A 10,682-nucleotide genomic window follows, 5' to 3' on the forward strand; every position below is an offset into this window, starting at 1 on the left:
ATTGCTTGAGGACAAGCAAAGGTTTAAGCTTGGGGGAGTTGATACGTCTCCAACGTATCTACTTTTCCAAACACTTTTGCCCTTGTTTTGGACTCTAACTTGCATGATTTGAATGGAACTAACCGACTGACGCTGTTTTCAGCAGAATTACCATGGTGTTATTTATGTGCAGGAGCAAATGTTCTCGGAATGACCTGAAACTTCACGGAGCCACTTTTCAGAAAATAAGAAAAATACCTGCAAAAATGAAGGCCAGGGGGCCCACCATCCTCTCCACGAGGGAGGGGGTGGGAGGTGCGCCTGCCCCCCCTAGGCGTGCCCCCTAACCTCGTGGGCCCCTGTTGCCTCTCGGACTCCAACTCCAACTCCAACTCCAATATACTGAGTTTCGGGGAGAAAAAAATCAGAGAGAAGAATTCATCGCGTTTTACCGATACGGATCCCCGCCAAGCCCTAAAACCTCTCGGGAGGCTGATCTGGAGTCCCGTTCGGGCTCCGGAAAGGGGAATCCGTTCGCCATCGTCATCAATCAACTATCCTCCATCACCATTTCATGATGCTCACCGCCGGTGCATGAGTAATTCCATCGTAGGCTGCTGGACGATGATGGTTGGATGGGATCTATCATGTAATCGAGTTAGTTTTGTAGGGTTTGACCCTAGTAATCCACTCTGTTCTGAGATTGATGTTGTTATGACTTTGCTATGCTTAATGCTTGTCACTAAGGGCCTGAGTGCCATGATTTCAGCTTGAACCTATTATGTTTTCATCAATATATGAGTGTTTGATCTATCTTGCAAGTCTATTAGTCACTATATGTGTTATGATCCATAACCCCGAGAAGTGACAATAATCGGGATACTTACCGGTGATGACCGTTAGTTGAGAGTTCGTGTATTCACTATGCCTTAATATCCTTAGTTTCCGTAAGGACCCCGCTGCGGCGGGAGGGTAGGAACAAAAAGATGTCATTGCAAGTCTTTTCCATAAGCACGTATGACTATATTCGGAATACATGCCTACATTATATCAATGAATTGGAGCTAGTTCTGTGTCACCCTAGGTTATGACTGTTACATGATGAACTGCATCCGGCATAATTCTCCATCACTGATCCATTGCGTACGAGCTTTCCATATATTGTTCTTCGCTTATTTACTTTCCCGTTGCTATTGCTATCATCAGTACAAAATACCAAAAACATTACTTTTACTACTGTTACCTTTTGCTACCGTTACCACTACTATCATATTACTTTGCTACTAAACACTTTGCTACAGATATTAAGTTTCCAGGTGTGGTTGAATTGACAACTCAGCTGCTAATACTTGAGAGTATTATTTGGCTCCCTTTGTGTCGAATTAATAAATTTGGGTTGAATACTTTACCCTCGAAAATTGTTGCGATCCCCTATACTTGTGGGTTATCAAGTCCCCCTGGAGGCTTTGTCGAGGGGGCATCTGGCCCAGATTACCGGCAGAGAGGCGGCTACAGAAGTCATCGTGGTGGTCGCGGTGGGCGGAACCGTTACCGCCAACCTCCACCGCCTGTCAATGTGGACCCGACGGCATCCTCGGAGGTGGTTGTTTCTGGACAGACACCGGAATTGTCCGGTCAGGTTATGTATGTGGTGACAGCACTGGCTAACGCTAACGTACCTATGACTGAGCCTGTGCTCACAGGTGCAGCTGGTGCCACCGACAAGTCTGATGCGGATAGAGCTTCCAAGTGGGCTTGTAAAAAGGAAAAGATGTTGTGCTACCGGTGTGGAGAGAGGGGCCACTTTATTGCTGAGTGCGTGACTGAGTTATGTGATACATGTCTCAAGCCAGCGCATGACACGGGGGAGTGCCCCATTCTACGTGATCAGATGCCGAGTATTACCATCTATGGAGTCTATTGTGCTAAGCTGATGTTCTTTGAGTCTCCTAGCACGAGGGAGATACCAGAGGAACCCCAGAGCACAACCACAGGGATTGTTAAGGTCAGGAAGGGTGAAGTGTCTGAGGGGCAAATTATCCACAGGCTCAGTGAGTTAGCTCTAGGTGATTTTCAGTGGGAGCTCTCTCCTCTCGAGGCCAACATGTATAAGGTTGATTTACCTACAACAGAGGACTTGGAGCGTCTTCTGAGCTTTGGGTTGTGTAGAGTTCCTGGCACAGAGTGCATCCTCGAGTTCCATGAGTGGAAGAGAGTTGAGCCGCAGGGAAAGCCCCTCACTCAGGTCTGGTTGTGATTTTCAGGTGCTCCATCCAAGCCGCTTCAGGATGCTTGGGTTATTGCTAGCTTGGGGATTCTGTTCGGGAAAACTGAGAAGGTGGATATGGCCTTCACCCGAGCTAACGGGGTGGCCAGACTGTTGGTGAGTATTCTCGATATCGTGTTCGTGCCTGACGTGGTTAAGTGGACTTATAGGGGTCATGTCTTTAACCTTGAGATCGAGTTTGAGGATTCCGATCTTTTTGCTGAGGCTTTGGCTGGGACGGATGTGGACATGCATGATAGGAATGATGGATCATGCCACACGGAAGCGCGAGGGGATGATGTTGGGCATGAGTCGTCCAACGGCCCGAGTGCTACCTCGCAGACACCCGAGACAGGGGCTGCTTCTTCGGCTATGGTGCCGATGAGCACTCGGAGATTCGGTTCGTTCGAGCCAGCTTCTACTCCTCCTAGGTTATGGAGCGATCTATTGGAGTCTGATGACGTGCTAGAATGCATGCTTCCTCCCCTGGATTTTGCAGCGGCTGATGGTCCTATCGATGGGAGCATGGAGACGTCTGCTCCTCTGATGACTTCGGTCAAGGGGGGAGGATCATGGGCAGGTGGTCCCTCGTTCCCCTCTCATTCCGATGCTTTGCCACAGATGAGGACTGCGGTGGAGGTGTATGTGTTGCTGATCAACGACATGACCACTCTGGGTGGGGGGGCCCGGGCAGGAGGCCTCGATCCCCGCCTCTCCTGCAGTTATTGGGGCGACCGCGCCTGTGGTGTCCGTGGATCCCGAGGGCCGGCTATCGCCTGCTCAGGTGCAGGGGATGCTCCAGCCGACGCCGACCACGGTGGCAGAGTCACCCTCCTGCTTGAAAGCATGGTCAGGTGGAGAGCGGGGGCAGGTGGCTCCCGCACTCTCTTCTCCTTGCTCGCCTTGGGGCGGACCGTCACTTGTGCTGGCCGCATCAGGAGGGGAGCGTGGGCAGGTGACCCAATGCTCTCTTCCCCCGCGCTCGCCGGTGCCAGTGCCTGCGGCTCTTGGCGCCTCTCTGGGTGATGTAGCCTGGTCGCGCGTTGGGGGTGGGGCTGGAGGCCTCACCCCTAACGGGGCCACTCGGGAGGAGGTCATCGCGTTTGGAGGTATCCCGGATCCTGTTTCTGAGGGGCGGCGGATGAGCTCTCGTCGCCAGGACCAGCCGGAAGTTGATGACATGCAGCTAAGGTGCACCAAGTGGGCGGCCAAGCTTCGTGATATTGAGGTCACTACCGGTATGTCGATGAACACTTCCAACTCCATTCTGCATTTTTCTAATGATGAAATTATTTATAACGCCAATCAGTTAGGAGTTTCACTAGGTAGTAATGATAGTGAAATCTCTAATTCTGTTAATGATCTCCTGGATCTTGAAGCGGATCGCGCTTTAGATATGATTCACAACTTAGCAGCTGCTAAACCTATGAATGATTCTGATATTGATGCGCTGGGAGTCAAGGTGTTAGACACTCTCTGTGCAGACATTTGATGGGGAACGTAGTAATTTCAAAAAATTTCCTACGCACACGCAAGATCATGTTGATGCATAGCAACGAGAGGGGGAGTATGATCTACATACCTAGTAGATCGACAACGGAAGCGTTTGGTTGATGTAGTCGTACGTCTTCCGATCGACCGATCAAGCACCGAAACTACGGCACCTCCGAGTTCTAGCACACGTTCAGCTCGATGACGATCCCCGGACTCCGATCCAGCAAAGTGTCGGGGAAGAGTTCCATCAGCACGACGGCGTGGTGACGATCTTGATGCACTACTGCTGCAAGGCTTCGCCTAAGCACCGCTACAATATTATCGAGGACTATGGTGGCAGGGGGCGCCGCACACGGCTAATGAATAGATCACGTGGATCAACTTGTGTCCTCTAGGGTGCCTCTGCCTCAGTATATAAAGGACCAAAAGGGGGGAGGCTGGTCGGCCACATAGGGCACGCCAGGAGAGTCCTACTCCCTCTGGAGTAGATTCCCCCCCCCCCCAATCCTAGTTGGAATAGGACTGTGGAGGGGGAAAAGAGAGAGAGGGGCCGGCCCCCTCTCCTTGTCCAATTCGGACCAAGGGAGGGAGGGGCGCGGCCCACTATGGGCTGCCTCTTCTCTTTTCCCCAAGGCCCATTAAGGCCCATTTAGCTCCCCGGGGGGTTTCGGTAACCTCCCGGTATTCTGGTAAAATCCCGATTTCACCCGGAACACTTCCGATATCCAAATATAGGCTTCCAATATATCAATCTTTATGTCTCGACCATTTCGAGACTCCTCGTCATGTCCGTGATCATAGCCGGGACTCCGGACAATCTTCGGTACATCAAAACACAAAAACCCTAATTACGATCGTCACCGAACTTTAAGCGTGCGGACCCTACGGGTTCGAGAACTATGTAGACATGACCGAGACACGTCTCCGGTCAATAACCAATAGCGGAACCTGGATGCTCATATTGGCTCCTACATATTCTACGAAGATCTTTATCGGTCAGACCGCATAACAACATACGTTGTTCCCTTTGTCATCGGTATGTTACTTGCCCGAGATTCGATCGTCGGTATTCCAATACCTAGTTCAATCTCGTTACCGGCAAGTCTCTTTACTCGTTCTGTAATACATCATCCCGCAACTAACTCATTTAGTTGCAATGCTTGCAAGGCTTAAGTGATGTGCATTACCGAGAGGGCCCAGAGATACCTCTCCGACAATCGGAGTGACAAAACCTAATCTCGAAATACGCCAACCCAACATGTACCTTTGGAGACACCTGTAGTACTCCTTTATAATCACCCAGTTACGTTGTGACGTTTGGTAGTACCCAAAGTGTTCCTCCGGTAAACGGGAGTTGCATAATCTCATAGTTATAGGAACATGTATAAGTCATGAAGAAAGCAATAGCAACATACTAAACGATCGGGTGCTAAGCTAATGGAATGGGTCATGTCAATCAGATCATTCTCAATGATGTGATCCCGTTAATCAAATAACAACTCATTGTTCATGGTTAGGAAACATAACCATCTTTGATTAACGAGCTAGTCAAGTAGAGGCATACTAGTGACACTTGTTTGTCTATGTATTCACACATGTATTATGTTTCCGGTTAATACAATTCTAGCATGAATAATAAACATTTATCATGATTATAAGGAAATAAATAATAACTTTATTATTGCCTCTAGGGCATATTTCCTTCAGTCTCCCACTTGCACTAGAGTCAATAATCTAGATTACACAGTAATGATTCTAACACCCATGGAGCCTTGGTGCTGATCATGTTTTGCTCGTGGAAGAGGCTTAGTCAATGGGTCTGCAACATTCAGATCCGTATGTATCTTGCAATCTTCTATGTCTCCCACCCCTGGACCTAGATCCCGAATGGAATTGAAGCGTCTCTTGAATGGTGCTTGGTTCTCTTGTGAAATCTGATTCCTTTGCCAAGGCAATGCACGCAGTATTGTCACAAAAGATTTTCATTGGGACCCGATGCACTAGGTATGACACTAGATCGGATATGAACTCTTCATCCAGACTCCTTCATTTGCTGCTTCCGAAGCCTATGTACTCCACTTCACATGTAGATCCGCTACAACGCTTTGTTTAGAACTGCACCAACTGACTCCCACCGTAAAGTAACACGTATCCGGTTGCGATTTAGAATCGTCCGGATCAGTGTCAAAGCTGCATCAACGTAACCTTTTACGGATGAGCTCTTTGTCACCTCCATAAAATAGAAACATATCCTTCGTCCTTTTTAGGTATTTCATGATGTTCTTGACCGCTATCCAGTGATCCACTCCTAGATTACTTTGGTACCTCCCTGCTAAACTAATAGCAAGGCACACATCAGGTCTGGTACACATCATTGCATACACGACAGAGCCTATGGCTGAAGCATAGGGAACATCTTTCATTTTCTCTCTATCTTCTGCGGTGGTCGGGCATTGAGTCTTACTCAACTTCACACCTTGTAATACAGGCAAGAACCCTTTCTTTGCTTGATCCATTTTGAACTTCTTCAAAACTTTGTCAAGGTATGTGCTTTGTGCAAGTCCAATTAAGCGTCTCGATCTATCTCTATAGATCTTGATGCCCAATATATAAGCAGCTTCACCGAGGTCTTTCATTGAAAAACTCTTATTCAAATATCCTTTTATGCTATCCAGAAATTCTATATCATTTCCAATCAACAATATGTCATCCACATATAATATCAGAAATGCTACAGAGCTCCCACTCACTTTCTGGTAAATACAGGCTTCCCCAAAAGTCTGTATAAAACCATATGCTTTGATCACACTATCAAAATGTTTATTCCAACTCCGAGAGGCTTGCACCAGTCCATAAATGGATCGCTGGAAGCTTGCACACTTTGTTAGCTCCTTTGGATCGACAAAACCTTCTGGTTGCATCATATACAACTCTTCTTCCAGAAATCCATTCAGGAATGCAGTTTTGACATCCATCTGCCAAATTTCATAATCATAAAATGCGGCAATTGCTAACATGATTCGGACAGACTTAAGCATCGCTACGGGTGAGAAGGTCTCATCGTAGTCAATCCCTTGAACTTGCCGAAAACCTTTTGCGACAAGTCGAGCTTTGTAGACAGTAATATTACCGTCAGCGTCAGTCTTCTTCTTGAAGATCCATTTATTCTCAATTACTTGCCGATCTTTTGGCAAGTCAACCAAAGTCCACACTTTGTTCTCATACATGGATCCCATCTCAGATTTCATGGCTTCAAGCCATTTTGCGGAATCTGCTCACCATCGCTTCTTCATAGTTCGTAGGTTCATCATGATCTAGTAGCATGACTTTCCAGAACAGGATTACCGTACCACTCTGGTGCGGATCATACTTCTGTTGATCTACAAGGTTCAGTAGTATAGTTCTGAAGTTTCATGAATCATCATCATAGCTTCCTCACTAATTGGTGTAGGTGTCATAGAACAGTTTTCTGTGATGTACTAACTTTCCAATAAGGGAGCAGGTAACAGTTCCCTCATCAAGTTCTACTTTCCTCCCACTCACTTCTTCGAGAGAAAACTCCTTCTAGAAAGTCCAATTTAGCAACAGAAGTCTTGCCTTCGGATCTGTGATAGAAGGTGTATCCAATAGTTTCCTTGATATCCTATGAAGACACATTTCTCCGATTGGGTTCGAGCTTATCAGGTTGAAGTTTTTCACATAACCATCGCAGCCCCAAACTTTCAGAACGACAACTTTGGTTTCTTGCCAAAACCACAGTTCATAAGGCGTCGTCTCAACGGATTTGATGTGTCCTATTTAACGTGAATGCGGCCGTCTCTAAAGCATAACCCCAAAACGATAGCGGTAAATCTGTAAGAGACATCATAGATCGCACCATATCTAGTAAAGTACGATTACGATGTTCGGACACACCATTACGCTGTGGTGTTCCAAGTGGCATGAGTTGCGAAACTATTCCGCATTGTTTCAAATGTAGACCAAACTCGTAACTCAAATATTCTCCTCCACGATCAGATCGTAGAAACTTTATTTTCTTGTTACGATGATTTTCAACTTCACTCTGAAATTCTTTGAACTTTTCAAATGTTTCAGACTTATGTTTCATTAAGTAGATATACCCATATCTGCTTAAATCATTTGTGAAGGTGAGAAAATAACGATATCCGCCACGAGCCTCAACATTCATCAGACCACATACATCTGTATGTATGATTTCCAACAAATCTGTTGCTCTCTCCATAGTTCTGGAGAACGGCGTTTTAGTCATCTTGCCCATGAGGCGCGGTTCGCAAGTACCAAGTGATTCGTAATCAAGTGGTTCCAAAAGTCCATTAGTATGGAGTTTCTTCATGCGCTTTACACCAATATGACCTAAACGGCAGTGCCACAAATAAGTTGCACTTTCATTATCAACTCTGCATCTTTTGGCTTCAACATTATGAATATGTGTATTACTACTATCGAGATTCAATAAGAACAGACCACTCTTCAAGGGTGCATGACCATAAAAGATATTACGCATATAAATAGAACAACCATTATTCTCTGATTTAAATGAATAACTGTCTCGCATCAAAGAAGATCTAGATATAATGTTCATGCGCAACGCTGGCACCAAATAACAATTATTTAGGTCTAATGCTAATCCCGAAGGTAGATGTAGAGGTAGCGTGCCGACCGCGATCACATCGACTTTGGAACCGTTTCCCACACGCATCATCACCTCGTCCTTTGTCAGTGTTTGCTTAATCCATAGTCCCTGTTTCGAGTTGCAAATATTAGCAACAGAACCGGTATCAAATACCCAGGTGCTACTGCGAGCTCTAGTAAGGTACACATCAATAACATGTATATCACATATACCTTTGTTCACCTTGCGATCCTTCTTATCCATCAAATACTTGGGGCAGTTCTGCTTCCAGTGACCAGTCTGCTTGAAGCAGAAGCACTCAGTTTCAGGCTTAGGTCCAGACTTAGGTTTCTTCTCCTGAGCAGCAACTTGCTTATTGTTCTTCTTGAAGTTCCCCTTCTTCTTCCATTTGCCCTTTTTCTTGAAACTAGTGGTCTTGTTAACCATCAACACTTGATGCTCCTTCTTGATTTCTACCTCCGCAGCCTTTAGCATTGCGAAGAGCTCGAGAATTGTCTTATTCATCCCTTGCATATTATAGTTCATCACGAAGCTCTTGTAGCTTGGTGGTAGTGATTGGAGAATTCTGTCAATGAAGCTATCATCCGGAAGATTAACTCCCAGTTGAATCAAGTGATTATTATACCCAGACATCTTGAGTATATGCTCACTGACAGAACTGTTCTCCATCTTGCAGCTCTATAGAACTTATTGGAGACTTCATATCTCTCAATCCGGGCATTTGCTTGAAATATTAACTTCAACTCCTAGAACATCTCATATGCTCCATGACGTTCAAAACGTCGTTGAAGTCCCGATTCTAAGCCGTAAAGCATGGCACACTGAACTATCGAGTAGTCATCAGCTTTGCTCTGCCAGACGTTCATAACATCTGGTGTTGCTCAGCAGAAGGCCTGGCACCCAGCGGTGCTTCCAGGACGTAATTCTTCTGTGCAGCAATGAGGATAATCCTCAAGTTACGGACCCAGTCCATGTAATTGCTACCATCATCTTTCAAATTTTCTTTCTCAAGGAACGCATTAAAATTCAACGGAACAACAGCACGGGCCATCTAGCTACAATCAAACATACATAAGCAAGATACTATCAGGTACTAAGTTCATGATAAATTTAAGTTCAATTAATCAAATTACTTAAAGAACTCCCACTTAGATAGACATCCCTCTAATCCTCTAAGTGATCACGTGATCCAAATCAACTAAACCATGTCCGATCATCACCTGAGATGGAGTAGTTTCATTGGTGAACATCACTATGTTGATCATATCTACTATATGATTCACGCTCGACCTTTCGGTCTCCGTGTTCCGAGGCCATATCTGCATATGCTTGGCTCGTCAAGTATAACCTGAGTATTCTGCGTGTGCAAAACTGGCTTGCACCCGTTGTAGATGGACGTAGAGCTTATCACACCCGATCATCACGTGGTGTCTGGGCACGACGAACTTTGGCAATGGTGCATACTCAGGGAGAACACTTTTATCTTGATAATTAGTGAGAGATCATCTTAAAATGCTATCGTCAATCAAGGCAAGATAAGATGCATAAAAGATAAACATCACATGCAATCAATATAAGTGATATGATATGGCCATCATCATCTTGTGCTTGTGATCTCCATCTCCGAAGCACCGTCGTGATCACCATCGTCACCGGCGTGACACCTTGATCTCCATCGTAGCATCGTTGTCGTCGCCAAGCTTGTGCTTCTACGACTATCGCTACCGCTTAGTGATAAAGTAAAGCATTACAGCGATTGCATTGCATACAATAAAGCGACAACCATATGGCTCCTGCCAGTTGCCGATAACTCGGTTACAAAACATGATCATCTCATACAATAAAATTTAGCATCATGTCTTGACCATATCACATCACAACATGCCCTGCAAAAACAAGTTAGACGTCCTCTACTTTGTTGTTGCAAGTTTTACGTGGCTGCTACGGGCTTAAGCAAGAACCAATCTTACCTACGCATCAAAACCACAACGATAGTTTGTCAAGTTGGTGCTGTTTTAACCTTCGCAAGGACCGGGCGTAGCCACACTGGTTCAACTAAAGTTGGAGAAACTGTCACCCACAAGCCACCTCTGTGCAAAGCACGTCGGGAGAACCGGTCTCGCGTAAGCGTACGCGTAATGTCGGTCTGGGCCGCTTCATCCAACAATACCGCCGAACCAAAGTATGACATGCTGGTAAGCAGTATGACTTATATCGCCCACAACTCACTTGTATTCTACTCGTGCATATAACATCAAACCATAAAACCTAGGCTCGGATGCCCAAACT

This window comes from Triticum urartu, chromosome 5 (genome assembly GCF_003073215.2).
Source record: "Triticum urartu cultivar G1812 chromosome 5, Tu2.1, whole genome shotgun sequence".
Taxonomy (NCBI): Eukaryota; Viridiplantae; Streptophyta; class Magnoliopsida; order Poales; family Poaceae; genus Triticum; species Triticum urartu.